An 18,404-nucleotide genomic window follows, 5' to 3' on the forward strand; every position below is an offset into this window, starting at 1 on the left:
AAGGCCAGGTTCGATGTGCAAGTGATGTTTTAGGGGGGACGCTGTGCAGGATGCAGGGGAGAAGCAGACGAGGTGGGGAGGCTTCTGACCCAAGCGCAGGCCTGATGCCTGAATGGAGATGGAGATGGAGATGGAGAAGGAGGTAGGACCAGGCAGGACGAAGCTTCAATCACGTTCCAAGGAAGTCTCAACAAGACCGACCGGGAGATCTCAAGACAACACGGCCTCGCAGAGGCGCCCTGCAGCCTAATGTCCCCCACCCCCTTGGAGAATCACGGTTTGGGTGCGAATACAGTGGGCGATCCAGGGAGGCAGCCCCCGAGGTGTTCGGTCGGCTGTGCCTCGCGGAGCAGTGATCTGTGAGGCCTGTTTTCAGCATAACCTCTCTGAGGGTCACCGCGCGGAGAAGTCCTCAGGAATGATATCTACAGGCAGCAGGACACACTGCAAATATCGGCCAATGTCCTCCTTTTCTGGTTAGCACCAGGGGAGAAAGTACATAAAGCCCTTGGCATAGTTCTTGGTGCTTAGAAAGTGCTCCACATCCGGCTGCTTTTACTATTATCGTTATTTTAAGAACCTTCACGTAGCCTGGGGGTGTCTGGGTGTTGATGAAACGCATCTTTATTCTGCAAGACCCCGGAAGAGTGAGAGTGTAATGCTTTCCCTGGAGAGGCTTGATCTCCTTAAACATCTAGACCGAGGGGCCGTGTTTCCCAAAGTGTGTTCCCCGGAACCCTCGTCTGCAGGAGGGTGAGGCAACGGATAAGATGTGATGCTAAGCCAAAGTATCCTGTGCTCAGCTAAGATGAGAAACGTGTTTTTTTAAAAAATAAATAAATAAATAAATAAACTAAAATCGAACAAGTTCCTTTCCTGCAAATCTTCTCAGAGGCTTTGATCCAAGAGTCTGAGAATTTTCTAAGCCGAACTTACCAGCTCGTGCATGACTCCAGTGGAAAATCCACTGTAAAAATTACAGGTCCACAGTGAGGCTGTGGAAACGATACCGGTTATCTCACGTCAGGGAGCCGGCCACACTCTGAAGGAACATCCAGACCACAGTCACTGCAGATGTGTCAGAGTCGTCTGACCCTGGGAAAGCAGCACCGGACTGGGGTTCAGAGCATGGACTGGGGGGAACCGGGGCCTGCCTGCCTCAGTTTCCCCATCTGTAAAGTGTGGATAACAATCGTTCCTGCCTCATAAGGTTATTGTGAGACTAGAAGAAACTAGTACGTCTGAAAGCACTTGAAACAGCCACTTAGAAGTAGGATTTAAGTGGTATCTACGGCTGCACGCTGGGCATTTCACGTGTCACCTCGATTCCCTCGAGAGCTCTGAAAATTGGCTCAGAATGCTAAACCAAACTGAATTTAATGTTTGTGACTTGAAAGGGGTTTCGGTGAAACTCGGTATACCTGAGTTGAGGTGAGGTGATTTCCTGCAGGAACAATTACAGGTCATGAAACCACCAGAGCACGTGTTTGCGGCATGACTCCAGGTGGGAGCTCCACGACCCTCTCCCGAGCCCAGATGCATAGGAACTCCAAGCCGAGAGGCGGGGAGGCCAGGGCGCCAGCCACGCTGGGTGACATTCCCCAGAACCTTTTCGAAGTGTCGAAGGATATTGGAACCATGCTAGGAAGCGCAGCGCAGTTCCAAACATCGTGAAAATTGGCCACTTTGGAAACGATTTAGTTCCACTCTGCGTATTAAATCATTTCCCTGTTTTATGAGTTATATAGAAAAATAATAATAAATTATTTCCCCCCCGAGGTACTAGGAGAAATTGTGTTACAGTATTAGGTTATGATCTCTTGTACTATTTAATAGATATTCGAAGCTGTTTTTATTTCAATTCAGAAATATAGAGATTTAGTGAAAAGTGTGATGGGAAATACATGTTCTTGAATCATCGAGGTTTTAGCATTGGGGTCCCTTTCTCCTAACTCCATAAGCAAAATTTTATTTCAATTATACAAGTCTTTGGGGGACCAGATTGCCTGGTGAATAAATATTTGGGCATGAGCTAGAGTTTTAGGGAAGTTCATTGACTGTTTCTGGGGTATTTTAGTGAATTACAGGCCCAGGGACGTGACAGGGGGATCTTTCTCGTAATCAACTCTTGCTTTAGTCTATGAATCAAAAAAGCAGGAACAATGAAGATTCCAGAGAACCCAGAATAATCCTGAAGTTGATTCTGGTTGAGTCAGGGAAGTATATTTCATTAAAAAACAAAACAAAACAAACAAACAAACAAACAAAAAAACGTGTTTCTACACTGAATTTGCCATGTAAAATGTAACGAGAGAGTGAGACAAGACAAGAATAATAGAAGTAACGGAATGAAAGCAATGTTGGGGGTACCGATCATGCACCAGCTGCCAAGAATTAGAAACCAAAAAAAAAAAACCTCTAATGTCTGTTTTCATGGAGACTGGCAGGTGAGACATGGCGGTGTGTTCAAGACATCCAACAACCCGTTATTACACTTGTAAGATGACCCCGATGATCCCCTGCCTCCTGGTCGTCACAACCCTGTGTGATTTCCCCTCCCCCTAGAGTGCAATGCTTCTACCTAATAGAATACAGCATCACCGGATACTAAAACGAACGTGAACTCCTGAGTATTCATACACATGTGGGATGTGGAGAGAAGGATGGTGGTTCTGAGATGCAAAGCAAGAAAACTTGTAGATAATCACAGATAAAACAGCCCTTGTGAAAAACTAACTTTTCTCGGGGATTCTCACCGCGTAAACTCACCTCCCCCACTCACACACACACATTCTCTCGGCTCCCAGGACCCGGTAAGAGAAGGAAGCTCAGAAGAGTTGGTCTCTCTCGAGTCCTGTCTTTGCAGCCCTACCAGGAAGCTTACGTGACTGTGCTATGTCACACTTCAGCGCTATGAACTCGGTCGTGCTTTGGCCATTGAAACCCCTGTTCCTCTCCTGACAGCCTGCACCTGCTACAGGCAGAAGGCAGAGAGAGGTTGGTCTGGCCATTGGGTGTCTCCAATGACCTAGCAACACGTGAACAGCTTCCAGCCACTGAGACCAAGAGCCTAGAACCCACGGAATCATCAGCCACCCAAGCACGATGACTTCCAATATTTGTCATCTGGTGGGAAATGAATGGTAAAGTTAGGAGAGAAAGAGGAAGGGTTTGAGGGGGTGGAACCAGAATCCGGGCAAAGAGAGGAAGCCGAGATAGATGGGTAACTCGAAGAACAGTTAACATGCCAGTCTGGAGACTTCCAAGGAGCAAGGGACACTGTGAAAGGGCGTAATAAAGTGGTTTCGGGCATGAGTTCTGAGGTAGACTGACTAGGATAAAATTCTGGACTGCCATCTAGCAGTGGAAACTTGGATGCGTTCTGTGGACTTTTGAGACCATTTCTTTATTTGTAGAATAAGGACCATGAGAAAACTCACTCCAGAGAGGTTGCATGGATTAAAGGGGATGATGTGTTTAAAGGTGATGTGTTTAAACAGCACACAGTCGGTGCTGAGTTAGTATCGTCAGTTATCGCAATGGGGGAAGGATCAATAATACAAAAGCGAAAGGATCAAACAGGTGCATAAGTCTCTCCCTGCCAGTTCTGGACTTGCTTTGGAAAGCAGTGTCCACTGGCAGGATGTCACTGGAAGCCCTGAGATGCTCTGGGCCAGACCGAAGGTATCTGAGTCACTTTATTCCCTGCTTGGAAACCAGCATGGTTAGGTGATACAGAGAGCCGCGTGGCCCCTCCCTGGCCAAAGTTCAGGAAAGACATACGCGGCCCCTTTGCCCGAGACTTGAGAAATCAGGAGGCCGTGGGATGAAGCCAAAAATTGTGCAGAAAGATCCAGGTCAAAATCAGAAAGATCCAGTTGGTGTTGAAACTCAGGTTCAAGGTCAGGGATTAAAAACAAGAGCTGGCAGAGGCAAGAGCAGACAGGATGAATTGCACTGGTCAGTTAATTCAGAAGTCTGTCTGATCACACCAGCACGAACCCAGGCCCTGTTTTTCGGCTCAGCCATCTCTCTGAGGGTTGGCTTGTCCTCCGAGGCTGCCCAGCACGGCTCCAAGAGGTTGCTCAGGTCTCGGCATCATGGAAAACAATCTCCAGACGTAGAAAAAGGAACATCTGTTTCTTGTACCGCTTGTCAGGCATGAGATAAAAACATCTTGGGAACAGCACAGATTTCCCCTGATTTTAACTGGCCACAACCATACCACGTGACATCACCTAAACCAATCTCTAGAAAGCAGGAAGGAGCCGCTAGGATTGACGCATAGACCAGACATGATTCAGGGACCCACCTTCTTGTGAGACAGGAGCTGGGTGGGGAAAGACCCATATTTTCTGTGAAGCACAAGACTAATTGAGTGATTCACAAAAAACATTAGAGCCCTATTTCCAAGGAAGGGTAGACATAGTGGGTGGTGAACAGACAACCAACAGCATTTTACATCTCTGCCCGTGTGATCTCCCCGCAACTCAGATTTTGTTCTCTAACCATTTTTGAAAGCTTAGGCACCAGGCACCACGCTAAGCATTTCGAGACACCACCTGGCTTAATCTTCACGCCAACCTGATGAGGTAGGTGCCATTTTTACCTTCATTTACTGATGAGAAAATTGGCTCAGAATGGCAAAGGACTTTTCCTAAGATCACAGGTATAAAATGGTACACTCGGAACTCTTGAAATTGACAGATTCTAGGGCTATGCCGCCCGGACGGCAGCCACTGGCCACAAGCCACTCTTTACAGGACTTCCGATTAAATATCCAGTCACCCAGTTGCACTAGCCACATTTCAAGCAACTAATAGCAGCACGCAATCCAGTGGCCACCATACTGGGGGGCGCAAATGTAGGACATTTCCATCGTCACAGAAAGTTCCGTCGGACAGCGTTGTTCCAGAACCCAAGGTCGTACCCACTCCACCACCGTGGTCCCATGGGACTCACACTGTGGCCCGGTGGTCTTTGTGGAGGTTTCCTAAGTAAACCCGTCAAATGCAGGAAGAGTCCCACGCCTTTCCACCCCACTTCCAAGAAAAGAGGCTCAATTGCAACAAGAGACTTTTAAATTTTCTTCTGAGAAACTTCAAAGCAACCAACCTATTAGGGAAAGGGAGAAATGGAAAAGCATTTCTCATATCCTGGGAGCGACTTGGAGGAGGAAGAACTAGAAAAGCAACAAGACAGTAGCACCCTTTGAACTTGGGAGACACTCAAAATTGCACTGCGGTTAGCCTGTTCCTCCACATCCCTATCCAAACCCCTGCCAGGTCCACATTCCCAAGCTCCTCCCAGTTCTCACGCAAACTGCCAATCCACCGCAAATGTGTTTCCCAATGCAGGACAAGAAAACATCGTGTCCATATCAGGTGACGGTGTGGTATGAGATGCAACACCCGATGAAAACCCAAAACATCCCCATTGTTCCACCCTCGCAAAACTTCCTAAAGGGCCAGAGCTCATGAGTTAGTTTGTGGTCTGGCGAATCCGACTTTCAGACGCTGCCGAGTTGGGGACTGGACCTGGTTCCTCGCCAGAGGTGTTGTAACAGCTGCGGAGACATTCAAAGCAGTAGCACGAGTCTCTCCCTTTCTTCATGTCCCTTTGTGCTCAGCTGGGTGCCATCTTGGGGCTGCCCTGGATGAAGCTGCCCTCAAGAAGACGGATGGTGTCCAAGAAAGAATATGTACTTAGGAGCCCCAGACCTACTGAAGCTTGAATCCCTCCTCCGTCACTGACCGATCTTCCCAGAATCGACGATCGCTCTTCTTTAAGACCCTATTTCTATGAAAAGGGGCTAAAATGCCAACCTTACGCGGTTGTGGTGAGGGTCACAGGAGGTGATGGTTACAAAGTGTGTGGCACATGATAAGTCTTCAGATAAGAATTGCTTTCCTCTTTCTTCCAATTACTTTAGAAATTGTTTGCTTTCGAAATCTGAGTAGAACTGGGAGTAAACTTAGAAAAGATTCTGGACAGGGAACCAGAAGTACCAAATCCTGACAGTTACCCTTTTCCAAAAGGCCGTCATCAGAGAACAATGCCAGACAAAGGCAAGCAAAACCTCACTGTGTTATTAGCTGAGGCTTTGGTGCCAAATCCCAAGGCAGGGCTGGGTCGCACCATAGGGGAGCCTTCTTTTCTAAGGCTGGTGATGTCTAAAGAGCCTCTGGCCCAAGTCAGCCTCTAATCCAGCTCTCTTTTAGCCCTATTGCCTCACCTGCAAACTGACACTGGACGTATAGGGGTGGGGAGTGGTTTCCTAGAGAGGAGGCTGTAGCTCTGCGGTACCGAGTCGGAAAGACAGAAGAGAGAGGAGAGAAAGAGACAGACAGACACAGGGCCACTGTGCCCTGCCCTGGAAGCTCCAGCCCTAGAAAATGAAACCTAATCCATGTCCTCGAATATCACTGATCAGATTCAAATTACTCCTGGTGATGGGGGAGGGGTAGCATTGCCCGTCATCGATTTTAGTTAAGAGCATGGAGGCAGGGAGGAGCCCTGAACTACACTTAGATAACTCTAACTCTAACTGGATAATCCTCCTGGCCAAGAAACACGTAAAGACTCGTCGTGTGAGGATTCCGGGCTGGCTTTACAAAGGTGCTGGGGAGAGAGGTGGTCAAAGGACAGATTCCTGGGTCCAGCCCTGGAGACTGTGATCAGCAGGTCCGGTGGGCCCTGCGAACCTGTATTTTGCAGGCTGGTGGATAACCGGGTGGGGAAGGCTCTTGAGGCTGCTGACTTTTCATCTAGCCGTTTGGATTGATCTCCTGGTGACTGGTGTATTTCTCAAGCTGTTCCATTTCTATTTTTCTCCCACGGTTGCCACTGACCTTTTCCTGAGAGAATTCTGCTTCTCCCTTTGGGTCCAAAGCCCTGGCTCCCTCTTAAGAAACCATTCCCCTCCACTCCCCTCCAAAGCCACCACCGTGGTGAAAGTGGCTTCTCGTGGGGACTGTTACTTCCACATGGACTTTTATGTCTGACTCTGTATCTTTGAGAAGGCCTCGCGATTTAGGCAACTTGTGTGCATCTGACCACGGGCATGTAGGGAGAGTCTGGCAAGAATTTATTATGGAAAAATCTGCATCTTCAGAGCTGAGTGGAAGGATCAAAGACTCGCAGGCTGAAAGTGTGGCTCCACACACACACGCGCGCGCACGCGCGCACACACACACACACACACACGCACGCACGCAGAGAAAATACAACCGAAATGTGGAACATTCTGTGCTTGCACGTGAGCCCCATATGGACCACAGAAAAGTCAACACGTACTCTGACCTACATTTTTCTAGGCAGGCCGCGCTCTACCAACGCATCTAGGACAGGTGATAGACAAGCAAAAGCCACCAGCATAAGTGACCTTAATCTCATTCCTTACTGTCACCCAATCTTGATCCATCAGCCTATCCCTGACCTTTCTTTTCATTCTAAACTCCACCTTTAACCACTCGATCCCTGACCACCTCCTCACTCTATTGCCCACCTTCTCAGCCATCCTGGATCCTCATCCGGAGTGGGAGGCCGATTATAAGTGCATCTCGGGGATGCCATGAAAATGTCTACACCTCATTCAACTGAAGTCATCTTCAAGGACAGATGTAGCCATAGAAACAGATCATGACACAGAGGAAAAAAAAATACACATGCCCCCTACAGAAACCTCAGCCCACCTGGAGAACATCAAAAAAGGAAAACAACCTGGACTTTTAATGGTCTCCCTCCCAAATACTCAATTGTATAAGCGATCGTGGCAGGTGTCATCTGCTGTCCATGAGGGAAACACGAAGGAGCACCAGTACATGTTTTAAATTGGAAAGCGATGTTGGGATGGGAGGCAGGCGTGCACGGCAGACATGTGCGTGACATGTGTGCCAGGCCCCCCTGTGTCGTCGGCAGAGGTCCGGGTCCTTAAAGGCAGAGACAAGCTGGGAAGATAATTGCGTTTTGTCAGCTACTGTGAGCACATCTGCACGGGCCCTCAGTCACAGGGACAAAGAGAAGACGCCCCTCTGGTCCACTTACCCTGAGAAGTTTCTGCCCAGGGGTCTGGTGAGGACATAGTGGCACCTCCAGAGAGTTCCAGAACCAGAAATACTAAACCTGAAAAGTGCTGACATGCCCCAAAATGTGTTCTCAGGAATGCCAGCTGCGTTGGATGTAAAACGGATAAAGGGGGGAGCAGAGAGATGGGAAATTCTACCACAAATAAAGTGAAACATGTCTTTTATTACAGCGCTTTTGAGGGCCTTTAGTGTCCAAAGCGCATTGTGAATTTCAAAATTTTCCAAGACAATATTTTCCAAGCTGACTGGAGCATAGAATCTTTTTCTAAGAAGTGTCTTTTAGGACAACTCTTCTGAGAAACATTTTGGGGGAACCACAAACCGTTCTAACCCTTTCCATCCACTTGACCAATGGAAAAATGAAGGGATTAGACCTAAATTAGCCCACTGGTTAGTGGAAACCCAGCTCTCCTGGGACATATCTCTCACGAGATTCTAGGCGAGAAACTTAACTTGGTCCTTCATACAATGAACCAGGTCTGTGCCACATTCTGGGCTGACTGCTGGGGACACAAAACCAAAAAAGGCACGATCCTTGCCTTCCAGGAGATTGCAATTTACCAGAACGTAAGTAAGCCGTCAAACAGAGCTCAGGAAGTCTCTGCTTTGCATAGTTTCGAGGTGCACAAATTTCACCGATCACAGATTTTAAATAACGCCAGTCCCCAGGGATACAGTCCAAGTGTCAGTTCACCGCGCTCTATTAACTAGAAGTAATTGCATAGAGTACAAACCTTTCTGCTGGTCTTCGGTCATGATGGAAATAATACATGCACGTCACGATCGGGGATCAATCACACCGCTTCTTTCCAAGTTTGTCGCTGGCTGACCACTGCATATCTGTCATTCGGTTCACACGTGGGCAGCAAAGAGTGTAGCTGTGCTGCTTCCTTGTCTCTCGGGAATAAGCCTCCGTGACATTTTACCTAAACAGGTAACCAAAAGAAGAAATTAGCCAAGAAAGAGGGAAACGCAGCAAAGAAGTGCAGATAACGCTGCAGGTTAAAGGTGCGGCCAGCAAGCAGAGCGGCCTTGTAAAGAAAGAGCTGACTGTGAAAATGTCGGCACCGCTACGGCTTCAGCGACTCTACACCGGGAGCCAGGGGGCCCTTCGCAAAGGCAAATGTATCATCTTAAATGAAGAAGGTGACCAAAAAAGACAAAGATGTTCTACAGGGAGTGATGGTGGCGAAAAACTTCACGTTCGAGGAACTCTGGAAGATATTTCGCGACATTCGAAGTGCAAACAGGTAATACGGGTAGCTGATTCAGACATAGAAAGGAGTAGGGCTCATCGGGGCCTAGAAAAGATGCTCGTCTTTTTAAAGATGGAGCAAAGGTAAGCACTGCCTTCGAACGATTCTTGACAACATTTTATCACGAAACAAAACACTTTAACTCTCGATATTTCTAATTTTTAAAGTACAGTGTACAAACTAATAGCTTTAGTTTTTTTTCTTTTGTGCATTTCCCTATACATTTATATCCAACAGTGAAAGCGTTTTTAATGTTTGACAAGAGGTTTAAAGGTTACAGAACAATTGTAATGTTCTCATTGATTAAGATAGTGCTTGGCAAGGTTTCAGCTTGCATGGGCATTCTTATGCAAGGGTCCCACGCTACCGTGCAAATCAAAGGCAATGCCCACTCTAGTCCTCAGTTTCTCTGTTTTAAGAGAGAATCAGTCACTGTCCCAACAGGAAAGCAGAGGCACCATCAAATTAGGGTCACTTAAGAAGGGCTTAGGTTTGAAAACACTACATTTAAAAAGCACAAAGGTGTGGTGTAAGGAACACCCCAGGAATCGTGTAGATCTTGGGGCTGATGGCAGTCAAGCTGTTACTATCCTGGACCCAAAGAGACAAAGGAAGAGAGAATTTACCAGAACCCAGAATCATGTAGAGCAGGGCATTTCTGGCTGAAGAAAATGGCCAGCCCTGGAGACTTTTCAGGAAGGGAACTAAATACCCCACCCTCACTCTCCTTCTCTGTGCCCATTGGCTGAATCCACCTGAAGTCTGGAGGCCTTGTTAACTGTAGATTGGAGACAGGTGGCAGCCCAGAGTCAGAGAGCAGAAGGGTAAACAACAGATCAGAAGGGCCAAAAAGAAGAGATCCAAAATAGAGTCGTTTCCCAGCTAAATTCTGGGATGTGGTGATTCTAAGTGCCTTAGAGAACATTTTTTTATATACAGCAGTAGCCAAAACCTCCCAAACTAGCTGAAACCTGAAGAAGAGTTAGCGAGAAGGGGAAAGGGGTATCTGGCAAAGAAGGGCAGCATGACCCTAGGAAGGGCTAAAAAGGCATCATGAGTCCAGATAACCTCTTACCAAGCTTCTCACTCTGGGACCACCCAGTCTCTGCTCTCTGCTCTCTCCCCACAAACACCAGGCTTTCTCTGCTTCTCCAGGGAATACCAGAAATTAACATTCCATTAGGTCTAGCTGCCAACAGAGTCTGGAGAATGTCTCTTTCTCCTGTAAGAAGGAATCTGATTGGCCCAACTTGTTTCCTGAGCTTATGCACGATCCAATGAGCTGCAGCCAGGGAGGGTCACATGACATCAACAGGATTCCTAAGGGCCCTGCCCGGTGAATGAGTAGGAGTTTCTCAGAAATACAGATTTGTGGGCTGGGCTGTCACTCTGAGAGATAGCCATTACTTCACTTGGCCTTTTTTTTTTTTTTTTTTTTTAAAACTCTTTTATAGCACTTTTTATGTGCCAGACACTGAGAGAGACTATTATCAGCCCATTTTACAGATGAAGAAACTGGGGCACAAAGATATTAAATAATTTTTTTTCAAGTCACACAACAGGTAAATGGAAAAGTTGGTATTTGAACTCAACACCGGGTCACTCCAGGATTCATGCTTTTAACCACTATGTTCTACTATCTCACTCAAGTTTAAATATAAAGAAGCAATGGTCTCCACCCCCCGGCTTCTTAAACCCTTCAGAGATCAAGGTGAAGGGGCACTCAATAACCCTAAAAAAATGTGTATTGAGCCCAGAGTGTCAGCTCCGAGCTAATCGAGAAGGGAAGGTTTCGGTAGTGAGACGCCCAGTTGGAAGAACGCACAAGAGGCCGACATGAGAAAGAAATGGCAGGCACCCGCTTTATTGTGGGGAACGCAGTTCTTTTGCGGGGAATGCGGTATTGCGCGCACTTCTTCTGCTCCCCTTTCTTGTGCTCCCCTTCTGCTTCCCAGGCGACCACGTGGCTCCACCACACATCAGAGTACAGTAGTGGCATTCAGCCACACATGCGTGATACAATAAGCTGAATTATGTTTACTATTTTAGGCGTAGGCGCCTTGCTACACTAATGTAACATTCTACATCCGGGGTCCTATTCCTAGTCGTGAGCCTGGATCACAGCCAGACCTGGGACCAGCCAGGCCTGGGACTCTCACAGACTAATCGACAAGTCTGCAAAAGCCAATGAACCTGTCCTTTCAACTCTCCATTCCCTTGGCTTCTAGCCACGGGTTTAGAGAACAGAAATGAAAGTAGGGTACAGAAAAGTAGAATTCTCACTCTGCCCACCATCTGCAAATCATCATTAACGGTATAATTCAGAAAACAAAGCACCACAACGAACTACAAAAAAAGGCAAAAAACGCCCAAGAGCCATGGAGTTTAATGCTTGTCTTCCGATAGGTATGACGTGGCAGCCGATTCATACAGCATCTTGTCACTGTGTCCCACATGTCCGTGTTCCAGGGTGCCGTGCTTGCACAGAGCACCTCGGCCTGACTTTGAGGCAAACCAGCTTCCTCCTTGGGAGACCTCATCCAGTCTCATGGCTTCAATCAGTTACCAGATGTCGGCGACTCTCCACTCTTTATCCAATCCAGATCTCCCTCCTGCCCTGAAGACCCGTGAGCCAACGACCTGCTGGCCCCCTCCACTTGGAAATGACACGGGCCCTTCAAATGTAGCATGCCCCAAACCAACCCCATCACCTCCTTGCCCAGATTCGCTTCTTCTCAATTAGTCTCCACCTCAAGGAAAATAGTCCCGCCATATATCCAACCACCCAAGTCCAAATTCTAGAAATCATCCTCGATCCCTTCTTCTCCCGCATTTACTCTTCTGACATCCATGCTTACCTGACTCGCTAAATATCCCTGGAGTCTGTCCGCTTCTCTTCACCATCACCGCCACCTCCCCTCTCCAGGCGACCATCTCGCTTGCTCGGATGATGGCAGTCGCCTTCCAGCAACAACAATCGTCTCCCTCCAACCTATTTCCCAAGCCGCATCTTTCCCAAATGCAAATCCGACCTTATTTCAGCTTTTCTCAAATCTCTTTGAAGTTTCCCTATTTACCCCTGGATAAAACCATCAATTCCTGAAAAGGGCCTGTGAGCCTGCATGACCTGGTGCCCACTCGTCTCCCCAGGCTTATCTCACACTTTCCATCCTTTGACGTGAGATTCTCTGTGTCCATGGAACTCTCAGTCGTTGAACGTGGCTCTGATGGGCAGCCTCTAAAACGACCCCAATGATCCCTCCTCTCGTATTTGTGCACATGTAGAATCCTTTCCCCGTGACTGTGAGCTGGACCCAGCGACTCACTTCTGATGAACAGGATATAGCAAAAGTGGTGGGATGTCACTTCCAAGATTCAGTTACAGAAAGACTGAAATCTCTCTCTCTCTCTCTCTGTCCCTCTCTCTCTCCCTCTCTTTCTCTCTCTTCCTCCTGCCCTCCCTCTCTCTGTTCTGTCTCTCTCACTCCTGCCCTGCCCTTTCTTCTGTCTCTCTCTCTCTCTCTCTCTCTCTCTCAGTGGAAGCCAGTTACCATGCTGCAAGTAGCTATATGGAGTTCAAGTGGCAAGAAATTGATATCTTCAGTCAACAGTTAGTGAGGACTTCAGGCAAAGTCACACTAGGTTCCTAACCCAGAGATACCAACATGATAAATATTCGTTGTTTTGAGACATTATATTCTGGACTCATTGGTTATGCAGCAGTGGATGGCCAATAAACCTTATAGACTCTTATCTCTGAGCTACTACACATAGCTATTCTTGACTCCTGGATTGCTCCTCCTGCTCCCCCCAAGCCCAACCCATTTCACCTAACTCCAATTCATTCTCAGGTCTCAGATGAAATGACACCTCCTCCAGGAAGCCTTCTATGACTTTCCTCATTACAACGTCGATCACACCAGACAGTAAGCACCATGAGGGCAGGCCCCATGGCTGTCATGATTCGCTCTGGATCTGGATCCCCTGTATCAAAAACAAGACTGGCCTTAGAAGATAGGTTCACCATTTCCTGAACAAATGAAGGCCGTAGAAAGGTCATCCTTCTCCCTGCTGAGTTTCCTCCTTGCACCCAGCAGATGGTTCCTTATCATGCAGATGTTGACTGCGTCCTGAGTGTCTAGAAGCCACGCTTCTCATTTATAGTTATGACATGGAACGCAAATCTGATATTTCCACCAAGCTCTAACGTCTCCTCGTTCATTCTATTTTTTCACGTTCACGAGAACCACGAGGGGTATTACTTTCCTCGTTTTACACACAGGAAATATGAGACAGAAGGACCTGAGTAAGTTTCATCGACAACCGACTACGAAACTAGAGTCTAGAAGCTGGTCTCCAAACTCTCGGCTTTAGAACCTCAGAAGGAAGGTATCAGTTGAACATGTGCCCTAATTCCTAAATAATTTTGCTTTAAAAAAGTGCAGATTGCCTTTACGTGTATGACTGATGGTTTCACTTTATCAACCAGGCATCTCGGTAAGCAAATAAACGACAATATGAAATTTTTAGCCTCTAAGGGAAAAAGACAGCAGAATCAAGGAAATCAAGCAAAACCTAATTAAATTGAATCCGGAAAACAGGAAGTTATGAAAAAACTCAGTAAAAAAATAAATAAAACATTTGCAAAGAAATTAGTTTTGATGCTTTCGGATACATACTGGTAAGCTTATATTGTTAGGAAAAAAATTAAGTAGTAATAAGCCAAACATGTTAATCATAAAAAAAAAAAAAAAAGACCATCCACAACAGACCAATACATCAACTCTGAGGTTCTGGGCTGGGCTTTTTGTCTCTAAGTAGTCACAAGACACTTGGTTTGATTTTTTTTTTAACTCCATAAGGATCCTATTCACCATGTGTGAGTAACATTTCTAAACCACAAAGTTCTGAATTAAATACAACTGGAAAAAAATCACAATAGTACCAGTTTCGGAGTCTGTACAGAGGGGAAAATATATAATAACCAATTGCTTTTGCTTTTCTATAACTAATGCCTGTTGGTAGCATACAGACACATCCACCTTATGCTGAACCCCACTCAACTATAGAGAAGATTCTAGAACCCATACCAAAAATTGCAAAGAATGAGCCATAGGGTGCAGCAAATCTGCAAATGGGCTTGTTTGGCTCTCACCCTATTTTTGAATTAGTTATCAATATTTGAATATGAGAGGGTTGACATAAAATCCAGATTTCCAGCATCTGGGCCCACATCCTCTCATGGCAAATATTGGCCAGAGCTCAGCTAGAGTTTTCCCCTTACCTAGGACATGTGGTCTCCATTTCTCTAGTCTTTATCACCCTCTATTTCTTCTACACCCAGTCTTGTCTCTGGCATTTATGGTATTTTCCTGGCCCCCTATTTCCTTAAAAAAACAAAACAAAAAAAAAACAAACAAAAGAAAACAAAGATGGTTGCCATTTTTTTTTTTTTTAAATCCCACTGGTTGAAACAGAGATTTCAAGTAATCTCTTGGGAAAAGGAAATTTCGTGAAAGAAAGTGCAGCCAGGAACCCATCTGGTGCCTTTTCTTCTTTCAGGCGCTTCCCAACCTCCGCCTCACGGCGTCTCTGCTGTTTTTTTCTCCTGCACTGAGTTCAATTTCTTCATAACGTCAGTCGTAAGTGACCTGAGAGAGCCGGCCAGATCTAGCATCTACTTCCTGGTCTTTCGACTCAGCTCTCACAGTCCCCCTGGCTCGACGTCTCATTTTCCCGAATCCAGTTTGCCCTAATTGATGTAGTCAATTGTTCAAGTCGGACCAACAAATTATTGGCCACAGTGGCTTGTCACTCAATGAATCAGGATCCCTGGGGCCCCGGCCTGAAAACAAGGGGGGATTATGTAGCACAAAATATGGCTACTCGGGGCACTGGGGAACGTGGGTAAGACACTTCCTTCAAGGGCAGGCCGGCCGTGACCCCCACCACCGATATAGCCACCACCTCCCCAAACTTGGTCCTTCGTCTTAAGCAATTTGCCTCTCTGCTCACATGAGCTGCAGCCTGGCCAGGGCCTGGCTTCCAGAATTCAGTTATGCACAGAGGAATTACGTACTTTGCTTGGCGACCAAGCCCTCAGCCACACGCACAAATGGAAGCAGTTAGTTTCTGTAATGAATTTGTAATGCTCCTTTGCTTGTTTCCTCCCAGTGCCTGTTGGCCTTTCAAAACAGTGTGAATCCACTGTAGAACAGTAATTGGGGTCCTTCTTAGCCATGCTGAGGCTTCACGCCCACTGCATCCCCTGCCCAAACAAACCGCTGCACCTCCTCTGAAGTGGCCATAACAAATTTGCCTTTATTGGCCCGGATTTGGGAACTCCACGTTATTTGCCTTTGAGATAGAACAAAGAGACTCTATTTTCTCTGGCTCCTCCCAGCTCTGAGATAGCCAAGAGCAGGAGCATGAGTCTCAGGCTGTAGTTCATCCTGCAGAAACGAGGAAATCTTAGCTGCATGAGAGGCAGAAGGGCCTGGTGGATAAGCACACAGGACCTGGCTCCCATCCCGGCTCTGCTGGGAAACTGCTGTGTGACCTTGAGCAAGTTGCTTCAACTCCCTGAACCTCACTTTCTCCATTTGTTAAATACAGACAGTAATCTCTCCTTGGTTTTGAAAGGCCAAAGTGAAAAATGTAAGCAATCTCCATGGCTGCAGTCAATAGATAATCAATATTATTTAACTTTCCTTTTAAATCTAAATGTTTGAAAGTGTGGAGTCAGGATTTGAACTCACACTCAGGGGCACACGTGCTGAACCCCTGTATTCCTGCACACTTGGGTGCCTTGAGAGGTTTGATCCTTTCCCTCTTGCTGGCCGCTTTGGCCTCATCCGGTTTTTGCTCTAACACACAATGCTTTATGGATGTCTCATGCGCATAACCTTGCCTTCAGGCGAGAGAATTTTTGATGGGTAAATTCCTAGTAGTGCAATTGCTGGTTCAAAGAATTTTCACTCCTAACTGCCAGAGGCCATGAGGCTCAGTTTTAAGCCTGCTAGCTGGTGGAGGCCACCCCTGGGCACCACCAGTCACTCTATACTCAGCTTCCTCTTCCTCAGAGGGGGACAAAGGGAAGCCCTGACTGGCTTCAGACAGCTTCTGTACTTCCTGTCTTTCTGCAGCTGGCAGAAGGCACTCGATGCTTCTACTGCAGACGGGGCTCAGGTGGAGTCCACATTTCCAAAAGACAATGAGCTGTGAAGTTGAACCACCCCAGTTCAAATCCTCGTTGTGCCTCTGGCTGGCTGTGTGTCGCTGGGCAACATCGCTGAGCTTCTGTTTCCTCATATGTAAAAAGGTCAAAATGCACACCTACGGAATGGCTGAGAGGCTTGGAAATAATGGATATCAAGGCCTGAATGCAGGGCCCGACACCCAGCCTGCGATTATTTTATCTCTGGTCCCCGGTATTCCTTTCCCCAGGCTTCTCGGCCCCTTCTTTGATATTTGATCAAGAATGCTGAACCAGGAGATAGGGGGGCAGAAACGTGAGACCTAGTCCTGCCTTCGAAACAGAAGCCTCGGGGTCCATTCCGAATCCTTTCAAATAAGGTCTCTACATAAGATTTAATAGCTAAGAAAGTCAACTCACTGAGAATAAGATTCAAAGGAGGCATCTGCCTGTTTCATCCTTAGCACAGTTGGCAGGGGGCTTGAAGGCTCCTTTCCCTGAAAGCAGACTTATTATTATTATTATTATTATTATTATTAATTATTATTAGTCATCATTATTTTGATTATTGCCATAGCCCACAGGAACCATCCTCACCCTTTCACACAGGGAAGGGTATGGGGGACCCAGTCTCACAACTCAGAAGAGCACTGTCCCTTACAAGGCACAGCCATCGAACTGGAACCTGCAGTAGAAATTCATGTATCATAGTCTCTCCACAACATCAGTGGCTATTTGTTGAGCATCTATTATGTACAAAGTGCTGGGCACACATGAGCAAACAGGCCAGATCCTTCCCTGGTGGAGCTTAGAGTCTGGTGCAAGAGGCAAGCACTACATCAGGGCTTGGTTTGGTGTTATTTTTAAGCACATAATGACAAATTATGATTCCTGCTATAAAGAGAACAGTGTAGCTTGAGATTAACATTAGAGGGAGACAGAAAGATTTTGGGACATCCACAGGATTGAGGAAAACCTGAGAAAGCTGTGTGACATTGGGCTGAACCCTCACCTCTCTGAGCCTGTTCCCTGCAATTTAAAAAAGGGGACACATTACCTGTCTCTGAGTTACGGGGACACGAATGAGATCTCCCACGAACGGCCCAACACAGAGTCTGCCCCACAGTAGCCTCTGAGTGACACTACTTTCTCTGGATTGTAATCCCAGACATAATTCTCCAGACTATTTAGCCCTTGGAACATTCTAATCCATGCTGGACACTTGGGAAAAGCAAAATGAGTCCCAATTGCCCACAAGCTCAGGGAGGGGCCTTTGGGGTTTAAAAAATTTTCCAAGTAGCCTTTCCAAGGCGAACTCTGAGTCTGGGAAGAGATCCTACCTGCCTTTTCCTTCATCCTAAAAGGTTATACCCTAGTAATTTGAGCAAAACAGCCCTGTCTTCATTATTATATTGTCATTGTTGAGTTTATTGTTGCCATCACTACTGCCAGCGATAATGACGGTGACGCGTGTACTGCAGCCTTACTGCCCAGTCTGTTAAGAGTTTCCGTGACTTTCTCTGCATGCCTAATATCTACCCAATTATCCCTCAGAAAGAAAGAACTGCCTAACAGTTAAGTTCAAGGGTCAGTAAGCATTTTATGGCAAGAGCCAGAGAGTAAATATTTTAGGGTTTATGGGGGCACATGGTCCCTGTCGCAACTACTCAACTCTTCCCTGATAGTATGAAAGCAGACATCTAAAAGATAATTTAAAAATGCTTGGGGGCCATGTTCCAATAAAGCTTTACTTATAAAAACAGGCAGTCGGAGTGGGAGGGAGTTGGCCTGCCAGCTGTGGTTTACATGCTCAAGGCCTCAAAAAGTTTCTCGTATTGCGTGTAGGATATGTAGAGCATGACGCAT

The 18,404-nt window shown here is 46.7% G+C and overlaps 1 long non-coding RNA gene across 1 annotated transcript in view; it reads right to left on the reverse strand.

Annotated features, from left to right (window-relative positions):
• LOC120606749 (uncharacterized) overlaps positions 1-10,549 on the reverse strand; it is a 154,989-nt gene extending 144,440 nt beyond the window's left edge. The window contains exons 1-2 of the long non-coding RNA XR_005653962.1: positions 10,419-10,549; positions 8,822-9,013 (exon numbers count right to left, since the gene is read on the reverse strand). This is a non-coding gene — a long non-coding RNA (uncharacterized LOC120606749). The remainder of the gene's footprint in view (positions 1-8,821; positions 9,014-10,418) is intronic.
• Between the last annotated feature and the right edge of the window lie 7,855 nt (positions 10,550-18,404).

The sequence above is a fragment of the Pteropus medius genome, unplaced genomic scaffold (assembly GCF_902729225.1).
Source record: "Pteropus medius unplaced genomic scaffold, Ma_sr-lr_union100, whole genome shotgun sequence".
Classification (NCBI taxonomy): domain Eukaryota; kingdom Metazoa; phylum Chordata; class Mammalia; order Chiroptera; family Pteropodidae; genus Pteropus; species Pteropus medius.